Source organism: Lissotriton vulgaris, chromosome 5, assembly GCF_964263255.1.
Source record: "Lissotriton vulgaris chromosome 5, aLisVul1.2, whole genome shotgun sequence".
NCBI lineage: Eukaryota > Metazoa > Chordata > Amphibia > Caudata > Salamandridae > Lissotriton > Lissotriton vulgaris.
In genome coordinates, this window is record NC_141693.1 from 540618889 (window position 1) to 540636494 (window position 17606).

A 17606-nucleotide genomic window follows, 5' to 3' on the forward strand; every position below is an offset into this window, starting at 1 on the left:
ATACCAGGGAAGAAGAGGTCTAGGGAAAATGAACAGTGATACCAAAAAAATTAGGAAAGACCTGGAATCACCGATCAAAATGAAAAACCTGCAAAACACAGAGACTGCGATGGACCTGCTCGTCAAAAAAATAACCGAAGCCAACGACCTGGCCAAGGCCACAAAGATCTCCATGGACAACGTCCAGCTAGAACTTACAGCCATACGTGCAGACCAGAACAAAATAGCAAGCAGAGTAGCGGAGACAGAAAGAAGGATCAGCGACATAGAAGACAAGTCAGGTATCATGGACAAAGATATACACTACATCTCCAAGATTTCCAGCGACATGCAGAGAAGGCTCGCAGAACAAGAAGATAAAAACCGGAGAGGGAACATCAGGATCCTAGGCATACCGGAAGACGAGGAGGAGGGGGCAGGCTCATGCACGGCACTACTTGAAACACTGATACCCAAGCTGACTGGCCTGAAATTTGAAAGAACCTTGGAGATCGACAAAGCATACAGAGTCCCCGCCACAAAACAAATGCACATGAAAGGACCAAGAACGATCATCTGCAAACCGCTAAGATCCAGCCACACCGACGCCATCTTCGCCTTCGCACGCAAAGGCCAAACCGTCATCTGGAAAGGCAAGAAGATAATCTTCACCCAAGACCTTTCAAGGGGCAAGGTAGAAGCAAGGAAAGGGTTCCTAGCGCTAAGAGACACTATGAAAAGAGCAAAGACAACGTTCAGCTTTGTAGGTCCAGCAAGAATGAGAATTACAGACGGGCAGGGTACACGGGTGTTCGATGACCCAGCAGAACTACGTAGGTACCTCAGAAAGCCAGATCAGGAGGAGATGGAACACACAAGTCCCGGAACGGCAAAAAGAAGAGCCTCATCAGACAGCTCAGAGACGGAAGAGAAGGGAGCAGCAGGCGGCCGATAAAAGTATATGTAACGTCATGGAAACGCAGATGATCGGACGGACAACTACCTTGGAAGAACAACATCTACCTCAGTGGAAAAGAGACCTACCTCAGGGAAAGGAAGGAAAAAGGAAAAAGAAGGGAGAAAAAGAAGGAAAAAAAGAAAGGGAAGACTAAGAGTCTACTGAACGACACCCACCTCAGGACATCGACACATATGCACAAGGACCGCCAGGAAAGTGTTACAGGACTCCTAAAATGTGACTAACAGACTACCGAACGATACCTACCTCAAGAAACTGATATGAAGAACAAGGACTGCCAGGAAAAGTATTACAGAACTCCGAGAATGTGACAATTGTTGGGCAGGCCCCGTGATCGGCTTATATCCTTTTCCTAAAAAAAAAAAAAAAATAGTACGAAAGGGAGCAGGGAAGTTTTTTTTTTCTTTTTTTTTATTATGCATCCGGGGGGGCGGAGGGCGGAGAACCGTTGCTGTCGCACGTTTACAGTACGTTGACAGGGGGGAGGGGGGCGGGGGGCGGAGGGGGGAGAGGGCCGGGGGGGAGGCCATGAAGCACAGACAATCTTAGCCTGGTGGAACCACTCATTTTCTTTTCTCTTCTTTCCTATATCCACACATACCACCTCATCCCATTCCACATCCCAGGGGGGCACCAATGACTGGTGGCGGTTAGCCAACAAGCATAGAACAAAGAGAAGCAACACAGATCCCACTCTAAGGCACAGCGATAGAACTATCACACCATGACTACACTTGACACTAAGGGCCAAGCACAGATAGCCTCGGACATTAAGATAGTGTCACTTAACGTCAAGGGCCTCAACCACCCCGTCAAGCAACGAAAAACACTAGACTACCTAAACAGACTGAAGGCAGATGTATACGTCCTCCAAGAAACTAGAGTGTCCTTAGAAGATGCTAACAGGCTTAAGGCCAACTGGATAAGCGAGGTGTTATGCTCACCTGCAGTCAACAAAAAGGGAGGAGTCATCACCATAATCAGTAAGAAAGGGAAGTTCCAGGTTCACAACAATGTCGCAGACACTAAAGGGAGAAGGCTGCTTACATCCATCAAAAGAGGCGACGAAACAATACACATAGCAAACATCTACGGGCCAAACGCGGTGGACAAAAAATTCTGGGAGGACCTAGAGAGTGAACTAAGCAGGATCCCACTGGGCGAACTACTAATCACGGCAGGAGACATGAACTAGGCGATGGACAATGCCATAGACAGACATCCACACAGACCCAGCCACACCTCACAAGAACAGAACACACTCAAAAACCTATGCACCAAACTCGCACTAGCGGACCCGTGGAGGCTACAAAACCCTAGCGCCAGAGAATACACCTTCTACTCGAACCCCCACAACTCATATAGCAGGATAGACTACATACTTATGTCCGACATACACACACACCTGACAGATACAACTGAAATAGGACCCATAACAGTCTCGGACCATGCACACATATCCCTCTCCTTAAGTGGCAAACATAACGAAACACCAAGCAGAATGTGGCGCCTCAACAGCGACATACTCGAGAACCCCGCCAACATTACCGAAATAGAGGTTGCGATCAAAGAATATCTCCAGTATAACGATACAGCAGACACAGAGGCAGCAATACTATGGGACGCGCTCAAAGCAACAATAAGAGGGAAACTCCTGAGTATTAAAGCACGCATGAACAGGGGCAGGAACAAAAAAATTAAAGAGCTGGAGGAGCAGATTAAGGAGTTAGAAAGGAATCACACGGCAAACTTAATGGACAGGAATACACTCACAACACTAACAAAGAAAAATACGAGCTAAACAGAATCCTAAGTGAGAGAGCCTCCACATGGATCAACAAATATAAATCCATAAACTTATGCTCGGCTAACAAAGCAGGGAAAGCCTTGGCAGGGTACCTGAAAGCCAAGCAAAGGCAGCACTCAGTCGCGGCAATCACAGACGCAGATAACAAGACACACACAGCGAATAAACAAATCCTCGAAACATTCAGGAAGTTTTACAAAGACCTATACACTGCGGACACATCGCTGGAGGCAGACGGCGGGGCAAGCCTGCTAGAGAAGCTCGATCTACCCAGAATAAGCGACGAACAAAGAGAAGCCCTAGATCAAAACATATCCAAAGCGGAAGTAGGGATGGCCATAGACTCACTAAAACCGAACAAGGCCCCAGGACCAGACGGCTTCACAGCCACCTTCTATAAACAATTCCAACCGTTACTCAAAGACACGCTAGTCAGAGTATTCCAAGCGTGTGCGGAAAAAGGCAATATGACAGACTCAATGGCAGAGGCAAACATTATTGTTATCCCCAAAGAAGGGAAAGACCCCCAGTTCCCACACAACTACAGGCCAATTTCCTTAATTAACGTGGACTGCAAAATCTACGCTAAAATCATGGCAGCGAGACTAAATGCATATCTCCCCTCTCTCATACACAAATCTCAAGTGGGCTACCTGAAAAATAGACTCTCGCAAGATAACACCAGACTGCTATGCCATTTAATAAACCGCACGGCCAACAGCACGGAAAAGGCTGTCATGATCGCATTGGATGCAATAAAAGCCTTCGATAGAGTCTCATGGCCCTTCCTTAACCAATGCATGCTCAAGTTTGGACTTGGCGAGAAGTACAGAGGCATGGTCATGTCCCTGTACAAAACCCCCCGGGCTCGAGTGGTGGTAAACGCAGCTACATCGGATACACTCACACTAGGCAGAGGGACAAGGCAGGGCTGCCCCCTCTCACCGGGGTTATTCCTGCTGGCCCTAGAACCACTCCTCCACATGATTAGGTCAAACCCCCGGATCACGGGGGTGCAGATAGAAGGTCAAGCATTCAAGCTAGCTGCATACGCGGATGACATTCTGATCACCACAAACAACCCACAAGAGTCAATTGAGGCACTCGTGCAAACAATAGAGGAATATGCACATGTCTCAGGCTATAAACTCAATAGGGAGAAATCCGAATGCAAACCTATGAACTGCCACACCACCAAAGCTGTCCTGGGCACGTCCAGCCTGGCATGGCAAACGAAACCCCTGAAATACCTAGGCCTCCTCTTCGGAAGGGACCTAAGATCAACGCTAGACCACAACGAGGAGGCGATGTTAAAAAAAATGAAGTCCAAGCTAGACACGTGGGGCCCCAAATTCATAAGCTGGTGGGGAAGAATTGAGACAATAAAGATGATGGTCACCCCCATGCTAAACTACCTGCTCTCCATGCTGCCTCTCACACTCACAACCGATTTCCACAAACACATAGACAAAAACATCAACATGTTCCTCTGGGGAGGCAAAAAAACAAGAATCAGCTTAGCGAAACTCAGACTCAAAAAAGAACAGGGCGGACTGAACCTCACAAACTACAAGGCCTTCCAAACGGCATGCCTTGCCAAACAGGGAATACACTGGATAGCCCCCATACCAGAGTACATGCCGGTATGGCTGGATCTGGAAGGGGCATTCTAGGAGGTGCAGACCCAATTATGGCTCTCACGGCGCACAATCACCCAGAGGCCAAAAACGCAATTATCCGCAACACAAAGACAGCGCTGCTGAGAGTAGACAAGGAAATGGCAGTAAGTATCAAAGGCACCAAATGGGAGTCACTGTGGCACAATACCAAAGTCACATACAAGGGCAAAACGCTAGACAGCAAGGAATGGTATAGCAGAGGCATCACAACGCCGTCACAACTAGAAGCAGGGAACAACCCACTCACCTACAAGGCAATACAGCAGTCAACCTCCCTACCAGACAAGGAGTTCTACGAATTCCTAAAAATCAAAGCAGCAATCACCAAAGCAAGCCTCTCGAAACTTAAACCCACCATCATACAGTACGCACAAAACTTAAACAAGACAGGCCACCAAACAGCGCAAATTTACAAGTTAATCACACCACGCACCACAACTCTAAACAATAAAACACTGGCCTTTTGGGAGGAGACCATACAAAGACCGCTAAATGAGGAAGAGAGGGCCGGACTATGGACGTCAGCGTCCAAAAACAAAATCACGCCACAACTAGCACAAACCAAATACTGGTTACTCTACAGGCTGCACTGGACACCAGCGAAACTAGGGAAAGTGGGAGCTAGCGAGAGCAACACATGCTGGAACTGCCAGAAGGCAACAGGAGATCTATCCCACATGATATACGAATGCCCCAGAGTCAAAACCTTCTGGAACAAGGTCTATAACGTCATAGACACAGTCACGGGAAGCAAGACACAAAGAGGACTAGCGGGGATAGCCACTGCCTTCCTAGCAACAGAACTCCAGTCCAAAGAAGTACGTGACCTGGTCGATGTACTCCTGACGGCTGCGGTGAAAACGATCTTGGGTAACTGGAAGGACACCAGCAAAGCCACCTTCAAACGCTGGTTCAACTGGGTAACCTTCCTCCGGGGGGCAGACAACATCACTGCCAAGCAAATGACGGCGAATCACACTGCCAAAGACCACATGTGGGAAGCTCTCGACGCCTATCTGGAGCAGTGACCCCCCCCTTCTTTTCTTTCTCTCTCCTTTCTTCTCTCTCTCTAGGCCCCCACCAGGCCGCAACATTGTAAGAACAGTACAAAGTAAGACAACTGTTTTGTTTTTTGTATATGGAAAAATTATTCTCAATAAAATACTTTGAAATCAAAAAAAAACAAAACAAGGACTAGAAAGAGACCGGACAAATCATGTCAGCGGTGCCACTGGAGTAGTACATTTCCATTTTTACAATCCTAATCCTCTATTTGTTTAGTCAGTCGTTTCATGATGTTATACCCATGTATGTAAATTAATATGGATCAGAACATTTGTATTTAATTCCACTTGTGCCTATCACAAAAATGCCTATCTAATGCTTTTCCAATGGGTATCGCTGTTAATATAAAAGTAACATGCGTAAACATTTTTTTTAAAAACCACTAATTAGCAGACTCATGACATCTCAGGAAATGATCGTGACTGGCTTTTTCACGACAATAACATCACAGGAAATCAAATTACATTAAACTGGATACACATCGGAGAAAATGTGTGTATGGCTTCTGACCCAGATAACATCATGCCACATATCTTGCGTTCGACATAAATAGCTGTGCTTTGATTACTGTGTCCAGTGTTAAGGCTGCACTCATACAGAGACAGGGACTCCAGCAGGCAAGTTTTCTCTGACATTTTAAATGCAATTCCAGTCGTGTGGGGGTGCAGCATGCCTCATCTAACGGAAGTTTCAGAGGTAGCAGTACCATTAATGCAACATCTGCACAACATCTTTGGGAGATTGTGCGGTGGTCGTTCAGTGTAAAACCCTGCTGCTGACACTGACATTTTCTCTGATGCTAAAGAGTTTTCCAATTACAGCGCACCATAGGCTGTTTATCAGGGCACACGCCCTCCATAAATAACGGTATTCTAATGAAATGCAAAGCCACTCTGTGCATCTCGGGCAATCTGAGGGAAAACGAGTGAGAGATGGAGGTGGGAAGGAAGTAGAGAACGAAAAGAGAACGAAAGGAACAGATCGTATAACCATGGGCAGATTAGAAACACTGATGGGGTGGAGTGTGATGTATGAGCAAGGGCTAAGGTAAAGAGGGGATACGGTCAGCATAGAGAAATACGTTGAAGGGAGTACATGTTATGTCACTCATGGTCACTTCGAAGCGCTGTGGGATCACAGGAGTGAGAGATGACGGTCGCACATTCAGTGCATCATAAAGTAGGCCTGCCATTTATGAACCACAAGCAGCAGTATGTCTTTGCTATAGGAGGCCATGGACCCGAGTTTAATAGGGGGAGGGATTAGGGTTTGGAGAGGACGAGCTCATGACTAGTCCCTAAAGCACCAACCGATGCAATTGGATGGGTGTGCGTTCCACTGATTGGCTACAGCAAGCAGGCTTACGCTTGCAGGACAGCGTGTGTTAGGCTGCAAGTCTATCCTGTGAAATACGAGCACCTATTAGACACTGGCGTCTTAAAAAAACAAGTTAGCAATATGGCCTAACAAGCAGAGCTGCGACTTTGTCTGTGGAACAAGGTTCGAATCCCTGCACTGACTCTTCACAACTCATGGGGATTCTATCAATTACATTTTAAGCATAACAAATATAATAGTTATAGGTTCGGGTGAATTCCAGCTGTAGAAAAACATGCAGTTGGGAGGGGAAGTGCACAGAGCAGGCGGGCAAATGCACAGAGCAGACCATCGGGGTCTGATGATCAGAAGACATGCAAATGCCATGTGTGTTTGCTCCAAAAGGGAAAAAGCAACCAAAAAGAGTGTCTGTGTGTGTGTGTGTGTGGATAGCTTTTTTGTAGGTGGCTCTATGTGTGGGTGGCTCTGTCTGTGTGAGGGTGGCTCTGTGTAGGTGGCTCTGTCTGTGTGAGGGTGGCTCTGTGTAGGTGGCTCTGTGTTTGTGGTTGGCTCTTTGTGAATGACTCTGTGGGTGGCTCTGTGTGTGTGTGTGGCTCTGTGTGGGTGTAAATTAAGTAGGTCATGCATATGCGAGCGATTAAGCTATTAGCATTGTAAATGACAATGCCATTTATTTAACGATTAAGCTATTGGCAATGTAAATGGCAATGCTATTTATTTATGATTTTTAAAAAAAAAAAAAGTCACGAGCAATGCCAATAGCTCTACCTTTAATATTGCCGAGACCATTGCATTGTAAATGCTTGTTTTTAATATCTTCCATACATTGCTGGGTATTTTCAGATTTTTTTTAATATGCTGTATAATGAATGAAGGCCGAGAAGAAGAGTCAAAAAACGAAATTGCTTAAATATATTTTCCACAATGCTACAAACATATCTGCTTTCATGAAATCAGGTGAACGTTGATCAAAACATTAAACTAAACTTCTAGGGTATTAGTTATTTTAGTTTCTTTGTGTACTCTTTATTACATTAGCTGTAGAAGGTGCGCTTGAGGCAACGGGTTGGTAAGGATCTTGATTCAATTAGGATTTCTAAGAAGCTGTTTGATCGTCAAGTGCGCTGGGGGAGGTGGGGGCGGGGTATGGGATCTGCTCATCTTTCTTTGCACTTACCCAGCCTCATTTCCGCCGTCATTTCTAATGAGTTAGAACGAGGCTCAACACCTGTACTGCAAGGTAAATTAATTTTAATACAGAATTCCAGGTTAATTTGGGAACGTATTATGTTGCTTTAACTGGATTTTACTCACTGATTCTCCATGTCATACACCATGCAAGCAAGAGGCGCCATCTTAAAGTGTGTCTCCTCCAATTCATCACATCTGAATAGTGTACTTATACGAACATTGATGACACCATTACATACTTGGATAGGAGTGCAATATTTGGGCATAAATGACAGATTCCATTACCTCCAGTGTATGTCAAGAATCATATTCCAAGTGTCTCCAGTGTTACCGCTTGCAATTGTGACTCTTCACTTACGGATTAACAAATAGTCATGGCAAACAACAATTACAGCTACCAATCTCAGACTTCTAAACCAAGCGGCTCCTTAATTGTTTGTGCCTTTTTGGTCCTACTAGATACTCTCTTTTGCCGTTTGCGCGCACATGCGACTCTTATAAAAACATTGGGCCTCATTTATGAGAAGTGACGCATCACTGCATGAAAACAGCGATGCGTCACTTCTCAGTGCGCCCTCCTTGCGACATGATCGATGCATCAAATTTACTGTATGTCGCATCATGTCGAAAGGAGTTACAGATACGTCAGTATTTCTGACGTATCTGTAGGCGCAAAAGTGACGCATTGCTGGAGTGTGTCACAAAAGTGATGCAACTCCAGCAATGTGTCCTTTCACATGGAGCAAACCCCATTTGAAAGGGCCTGCGTCAGTCTTACGCCTGCTGTGAGGCAGGCGTAAGATATTGCTGCATTTGCACTCTAGAAGTGGCACAGTGAAATCTCGTAGATTTCACTGCGTCACTTCTACAAGGATCATGATTTGGTCAGATTCATGTGGGAAATGCCCGAACCCAGCCTCCCATCTCCCATCAGTCACCCCCAAAAGATTAATGTACTCGAGTTCAGACAGGCTTTGTCCAGCACCCGCCCAAAACTTAACTCACGTTTGGACGTGGCAGTCTGTGAGTTTAATGAGTGGGCTCGAGAGGGGACTATCGCCTCTACTAAGCAAAGTACGATGTGTAGAGCTAGGCGCTCTCCCTCCCAACCCTGGTTCTCTCCTGAACTGAGAGAGCTGAAACTGGGGTGTAAAAAATTAGAACGAGCTTGGAGATGTGGATATAGCTCTGAGGCTAAATCCGCTCTACGACTCGCCCAGAAAGATTATTATACAGCCATCAAGGTAGCTAAGGGGAATTTTTATGCAGGGCGCATTGCCAAGGCTGACAACAATAGCAGAGAGATCTTTGCTATTGTTAAAAGTTTTATGTCTCCTGTGGCTGATGCTATTCCACTCCCGTCCTCTGCGCAATGGTGTGAGGAGCTGTCCTCCTTTTTCATTACGAAAATAACGAGGATCCAGCAGGACCTTCTAGCGGCCCTCCCTGCCGATCACCTAGCTGCTGATTTGGGCCCTTCACTATGTCCAAATCCAGGACAGCAGTTCACGAACTTTGCGCAAATTGAGGAGTGTACCGTTCTCCCTCTCCTTCAGTCCCTGAAGTCTGGCTCTCCAGCCGATTCGTGCCCGGCCCGGGTGCTGTCGGAGGTGGCGGAAACAGTCTGCGCTGAGATCACGCAGATAGTTAACCTTTCCTTGGCCACTGGGGAGGTGCCGTCAGTTTGGAAACAAGCCAAGCTGCTGCCGCTATTGAAGAAACCTGGATTGGATGTGTCGGTTCCCAGGAACTACCGTCCCATCTCCCTTCTTCCGGCACTTACGAAAATTTGTGAGAAGGTAGTTCTTCAACAACTGGAGAGCTTTGTTGACACCTCTAATGCCCTCCATCCCGCCCAATCAGGCTTCAGGGCGGCTTATAGCACTGAGACGGCGCTGGTGGAGATGACTGAGTCAATTCGGGAATGTCTGGACGGAGGTGGCAGAGCGGTCCTAATTTTATTGGACCTCTCTGCCGCGTTCGATACCGTCCCCTATGAGCTCCTTCTCCGCCGGTTGTCGGCCATTGGTATTGGGGGGGTTGTCCTAGACTGGCTATCCTCTTTTCTGTCCGACAGGACTCAGCAGGTCTGGATGCCTCCTCACGCCTCTGAGCCTAAACCACTGCTTACAGGGGTTCCGCAGGGGTCTACTCTTAGCCCCCTGCTGTTTAATGTCTATATAACCCCCTGGTTTTTTTGGCAGAACAGTTTGGGGCTAAGATAATAGGGTATGCAGATGATACCCAACTGCTGTTTACCTGGCCGGATGATAATCTGGACACATCGGTAGTTCATCTGTGCTTGACCGCTGTATTTCGCTGGCTAACACAGGCCCAGCTGAAATGCAACGAGGAAAAATCCGAGGTACTTTTTTATGGTTCCTTCCCCACCTCGTTCAAGAATACACTGTGGCCTCCAAACATTCCCTGCCCGAAAGAGATGGGGAGACCTGCAAAAAACCTCGGTATCTGGTTCACAGAGGATCTCAGATTCGAGGTCCATATTAAAAAACTAACAGGCACCTGTTTTGCTACCCTGAAAATGCTCCGCAAATTCTTCCCTCTGCTCCCTAGAGATGCTAGGGAGACGGTTGCTAGAGCACTTATACTGGCTAGGCTGGATTATGCGAATGCATTGTTTAGTGGCATTCCGGCCTATTTGGTGAAACGCCTTCAAATTATCCAGAATGCGTCTGTCCGACTCTTATTTAACATCCCGAGATGGAAGAGCGTTCGCTCTGAGATGCGCACGCTCCACTGGCTTCCGGTTGCTCAACGCATTCTGTTTAAATCACTGGTGCTTGCGTTTCGTGCCTCCCATGATCAAGGCCCCTTATATCTGAGGAAGAGATTTACCAGCTATGTCCCTGTACGTACCCTCAGATCCTCCACCCTGTACAAATTGTATCTTCCCCGCTTCAAACGAGCAAGACTTGGCGGCCAATCGATCTCAGTGATCGGGGCCCGGGCCTGGAATGCTCTCCCTCTCCAGCTACGTTCTATGTCCTCAGTGGCTGATTTTAAAAAACATCTGAAAACACATCTGTTCAAGAGTGTAAGTTAAGTTTTCCTCGTGTGTCTCACTGTCTGCCTCTCCTTTACCCGCGCCAGGATACTCTCCAGTAACGGAGCTCGCTATAAAATGGTTTATACATACATACATACATACATACATACATACTTACGTGGGAATGCCCACCCTGCATACATTATACCTGATGCAGGTATAATGTAGCGCACGGGTTTACAAAGTGACGCATCTGTTTTGATGCGTCACCTTGTAAATAGGGCGCAACAGGGGGCATGTTTTACGCCGCCGATGCGTCACAAAAACTGACGCAACGGAAGCGCGAAACTGTTGCAAGGACTCATAAATAAGGACCTTTGTTCATCTCATGCAGTCTTGGTCACTCACAGTGTCTGCATTCTGTCTTCTTGTAATATTTTTGAAACCTCACCTAGCTTCAGTCAGTCCAGGTTGACCCTCTTTATGGCTAGAAGGATGGTAGGGATGGACCTGACCAACTTTCTGAAATGTGCAGTAATCTGGTAAGAATTTGGCAATCACAACAAAGAGCATTGATTCACAAAAACTGAAGGATGCCACAAACTCACAGGCTTATGCACACTCAAATTGTTCGATTTATGATTTCAAATTCACATTTGTATTTTATATCAAAACATGACTTTGCACCAGTGGCGGCCACCACATACAAAAAGTGGTGAGGCGGTTGAAGGGCGTGCAGGGGGGCTTAATAATAATTGCAATTAAAAAAAAACGTACCTGAAGCTGCTGGACGCCCCCAGCGTCGCACCTCTGTGGTCTTTTTTCTACTTCCTTGTCCCAGCAGGCACTGGGGCAGCATCAGACTCCCTGTACGATCCCCGTGCTGCTCTAATGCTATGAGAGCAGGGCAGTGTTCGGCCTGAGGGTGCTGCTTTGACACTTTGCTCAGTACATGGAGTCTGTGCTGCTTCTCCAGCCCAGTTGTTCAATACAGCCGGGTTGGAGAAACCTAAGTGTGCATGTGTGTTTGGTCAGCCTGAAATGGCTGGCCAAACACGCATGTGCATTTACATTAAAGGAAGCAGTCCTCCCCCCTCCCATGGCCCCAGCACACCCCTCCCAACAGCGCTGGCTCAGAGCCAGCCCCTGAAAATAAAACCAATATTAAAATATCAATTTTTTTCCAGCTGCTGGCTATGAGCCAGTGGAGTGATGCTTCTCTGCCATTGCAGAGGAGTCGGACCTGCTTCGCGCTTTGCACCTCAAATGAATTTACATATGTATAATAGTATTCCCGCATGGCGTTTTACATGTATGTAAATATTATCACGGTGGTGGTAAGTTGGTGTTATATTATGTGGTTGCCCTGAAAAGTATGACAACTCCCACATTTCCCTTTGAGAACTAAGTCCAAAGTGCCTATTGTTAAAAAAAATATCTACACCTGTAGGTTTATTGCTTCGCATATGTGAGGATTTGCTATTTTTGCAAATTAGCGAACTGATAATGGATCCCTGCGACAGTCGCAAGCTTCTTGAAGCACTCATGGAAAAGTTTTGTGAAATCCCAAATATGTGCATGAGGAGGTAGTTTTGCATGTGAAATTATGCAGTGTTCAGTTGTGCATACAAACCAAATGCCTTTCCGTAATCCATCTGCACCTTTTTATTTATTTTCTTTTGTTACTATTCCAGAGAGAAAATAGTTCACCCAATTGTGGAGCTATTCCCCTCCCATTCAAACTTTGAAAAAAGATTTACTTCTGCTCTTAACAGAAGTAAAACTTTGACGAGGCTGTGAACGGTGGTTAAGGAATTTCTAAATACCAATTTGTGGGTATTCTGAGACTTTCAAGGCATCCCTGCTGGGAACACCCACTTCCACCCTTGAAAAAAGACCTACTCTAGATTTGATTAACATTGTGGGGCATATTGCCAAGCCCCTTGTGCCACCGGTGCGTCACTTTTTTTGAAGCACCTGTGGCACAATGTGGTGCTCCATATTTACAAGGCCACATAAAGCCACCCTACAAAGCTTTTCTTGGCCTTGTAAATACGGCCCTTTTTCACAAAGCACTTTGTGTGGAAGGGATATATAATGGGGGTTGCTGTGGGTGTTCCCATGCAACACCCATGGATTCTGCCGAATTCCCAGATTTACAAAATGTCATTAACCTGGGAATGTGTCACAACCCTATGCCTTCCCAGGGGAGCTGTAAGGATGTGCAACGAGGAGAAATATTTATTATCCCTCGTTTTCTCCTCTTTCTACGTGTGATGCATTCTTCAGCACATATAGAAAGAGGAAAACACCTTATATGATTGTTTTTTTGCTGGAAGGTGCCCCTTCCTGCATAAAAACAACCTCCCCTAAAACAGAGACACCCTTGCACCATGGCGCAAGGGTGCTTGCATTGGCGCATGGCAGCCAATTGTGGAGAAGTGTGGCTCACTGGTTAGAGGAGGCAGACCTGGAAGCAGAGGTCAGCCCGGGACCAGGGTTCAATTCCCGGCTCGGCGGGGTCTTGAGTCCTAAAATGTCCACGGACTCGACAATTCTCGCTCTGGTGCCTACTCGATTCACAGGTTCACACTCTGCGACTCAGGGCAATAGCTTGCTTAATCTCCACAACGGCCCCTCGCGGTGGGAGGCCTGGCTTTCACCTTGTGGATACCCTGCTGGGGTTATTTCACAGGGGAAAACCAGGACGGGTTCCCTAAGCAAGTGCTTAGATACTGGGTCGGTGATTTGCGCTATATAAATACATGTACATTTACATTTACCAGTGCAGGGTAATGCACAGGGATACAACATATTGTTGTAAATAAGATGCATCCGTGTGCTTTGAAAGTGATGCAGCGTGGCACAGCATTATGGATTGCGGTGCCACGCTGCATCACAATTTTGTAAATAAGGCCCTGTGTATGTATAGAGCACCCAGCAATAACTACCCTGCTTTAAAACCCTCAGATATCATTGACTAGTGCATGGGCCACTATCACTTTAGACCATATTGGCAAGATTTTCCCTAAGGAAATAGTGAAATAGAGCAAATTAGTAAACATTTAGTCTGACTGAAGGCACAGATAAATGAAAGAGTATCTGTGAGGGTGCCAGAAACCGAGAAATTTATGAAGAATACCAATGAATCGACTGAGATTTTATCGCACACTTTTAAGATGCCCAAAAGCACAGACAACAATGACACATCATAAAACGGACCATTTGGTGAATGGTAGAATTTTAAGGTTTGGTGTCTGCCAAGGCTGTTTGATTTTGATAAAAATATATGTGTGATATCCTTATAGGAGTTTTTCAGCCTGCCCTTTTGATCCACTGGTCTGTTGTGTCTGTCAAAATATTCTTCCTCTCACTACAGCGTGCAGTATGGGGCAATTGGCAGCAGCGGGTCCTCCATAACGGCGGAGGAGCAGCACCCCACTGGCTCAGAGCACGCAGCTGAAAAATAATTATATTTTATTATCGTTTCATTTTCAGCTGTTGGTTGAGCCAGCATGTGCAGGGAGGGGTGGGGTCAGGCCATTGGAGGAGGGAAGAGTAGTGGTTGGTGCACTTTTAAGTGTGCATGGCAGTTTGGCCGTTAGGTTTCTCCAACCCAGCTGTATGTATTTGCATGTACATTTTGCATACTTATATAGCGCTACACTGTCACCCAGAGGGTATCTTGGCGCTTTGATTCAGCAAGCCGAAACCACTGATGCAGAATCACACTGCTCTTGGAAACGGGTGGGTCTTCAAACCTCTCTTAAAAGTTAGAAATTCATCCTGACTCCTCAGCAATATTGGGAGAGAATTCCAAAGTCTAGCAGTCGCAAAAATAAACGACCGCCCTCCCATCTTATCCTCAGGACTCTGGGAACCGTCACCAGGCACGCAGAGGAAGAGCGTAGTCTCCGAGAGGTAGAGTACCATGAAAATAAATTCTGCAGCAAAACTGGACCCTGTCCATGCAAGGCTCTAAAAACCAGACAGGATGCTTTAAAAAGGATCTGTTGATGAACAGGTAGCCAATGTAGATCCAAAAGTGCTGTGGTGGAAGAGGCAGTGCGCGGGCAAGAGAGTGCCAGCTTTGCTGCCATATTTTGTACCCGCTGCAGCTTGCCCACCAGCGTTCTAGGTGCCTCCAGAAGCAGTGCGGTGCAATAATCCAATCTACTTAGGATGATACCCTGCACCACCTCTGGCCTAGCCTGCGCTGGGAGCAATGGTAGAACTTTAAGTAGCATCCGAAGCAGCATCATGCAGGTGGCTATGGTTTTATTAACAAAAATGTCCAGTTGTGGGTTGGGGCCAAACATGACCCCCAGATTACGAGCAGATTCTGCTGCAGTCACTGCCCCAGGAAAAGAAGAATGCCAGAAATCATCTGGCAATGGGCGTGGGACACGATCATTAGAGCAGTGCAGAACCTCCGTTTTTGACCCATTGAACTGGAGGGAGTTGGAACGTAGCCAGTCCGCTGTAGCTGTCATGCAGTGGTGAAATGTCTCTAAGGAGACGGCGTCTTTGCCCTCCAGAGAAAAGACCAATTGGGTAATTGGCGTAATTAAACACCGAAATACCGAAGGAGCTTATCAATTGGATCAGAGGGCGGAGGTACAGATTAAATAATATAGGGCTGATGGCCGAGCCCTGGGGCACCCCCTGCCCAACCTTCCGCACATCCGACCTAAAAGGCGGCAATGCCACCACCTGCTGCCTGTTGTTGAGATACGAGACTAACCAGTCCCTTGCCAACCCCGTGACCCCAATCTCCTCCAGCCTCCCGATAAGGGTGGAGTGGCTGACCGTGTTGAACGTGGCTGACATGTCGAGCAGCACTAAAAAGGCTGCCCGACCCGTGTCGACCCGCGAACGAAGATTGTCCAACACGGCCACCAGCGCAGACTCCGTCCCATGAGCTGGCCGGAAACCAAACTGGGACACGTCCAGCCAGGCGTTCTCCTCTAAGAATCTAGATAGAGATCGGGTAGCCAGCTTCTCCATGATCTTAACCAGGAAAGGTAGCAAGGAAATGGGCCTGTAATTTGACAAGCAGGTGGGGTCGAGTGTGGGTTTCTTCAGGAGGGGTGAGACCACTGCCAACTTCCAACTCTCCGTGACAGTTGCAGTGGCAAACGACTGATGGCAGATGGAATACAGTGGATGAAAAAGCTCTTTCTGGAACAGTTTCCAGAATTTATGCGGGAGTGGATCTAGCGGGGAACCTGATGACACAGTCTGCGCCAATTTGCAAAACTCATCAAAAGGAGGGAGAGAGAACTGACTCAGCTGGGTTCGACTGGGAGATTCATCTGGAGCTCCCAGACTAAGAGGGGAACAACTCAACTGGGGTCGACTGGAGGGTTCTTCCGGAGCTCCCAGACTGAGGGGGGAGCAACTCAGCTGGGTTCGACTGGGAGATTCATCCGGAGCACCCAGACTCAGAGGTGAACAACTCAGCTGGGGTCGACTGGAAGATGCTTCCGGAGCTCCCAGACTGGGAGGGGAACAGCTCAGCTGGGGTCGACTGGGAGATTCATCCGGAGCACCCAGACTCAGAGGTGAACAACTCAGCTGGGGTCGACTGGAAGATGCTTCCGGAGCTCCCAGACTGAGAGGAAGACAACCTAGCTGGGGTCGACAGGAAGATTCATCCGGAGCTCCCATACTGGGAGGGGAGCAGCTCAGCTGGGGTCGACTGGAAGGTTCTTCCGGAGCTCCCAACTGGGAACAGCATTGTACAGCACTGTATTGCATTGCTGGCTTGGATAAACAGCACAGACTCCCTGAGTCTGAGTGAGTGTTAATGCAGCCCGCTCAGGCCAATCCCCAAGCTGCTCTCATGCTTGAAAGCAGCACAGGGATTGAATGGGAAGTCCGTAATGCTGTCCCAGGGACCACTGGGACCACGAACTGAATGTGGAGGAGTGTGAGGTGGCCCACAGCACCAGGTATGTCTTTTTTAATTTTTAATATTAAAACCACTCAACTGTGCTCTCCCCCGCGTGCTTCACCCACGGCCCACGCCCCTCCACCTTCCCACCACTCTATGGGCCAGATGTAGGAGCCCTAATACCGGTCGGTAACTGCCGATTTCGGCCGTTACCGACCGGAATTTGGCTTTTGGGATGTAGGGGGCCTATTCGGTAATGTTACCGATTCGGTAAATATACCGATTCGGTAAAATACGGAATCTGTATATTTACCGAATCGGTAAATCCATATGTAGCTGGCACTCCTAAGATTGCCACAGGCCCTTAAGAGTCGGTATTTAACCACACAATCCTATTGTGTGGTAAAATACCGAATTCAGGTGTGCATGCACATCTGTGCATACACACCTGTGCCATGTGACACACAGACATGCCCTTAGGGCATGTGTGTGTGCCACATGTCACAAAAGCCTGTACTTGGGGTGCTAGAGGGTGTCAAAGTGACACCCCCTGCACCCTTGCAGGATTCGGTATTTACCGATTCGGTATCGGTATTTCCCATTGATTCCTATGGGCTTCAAGGCCTATAGGAATCAATGGGCAATACCGATTCGTATTTACCAAA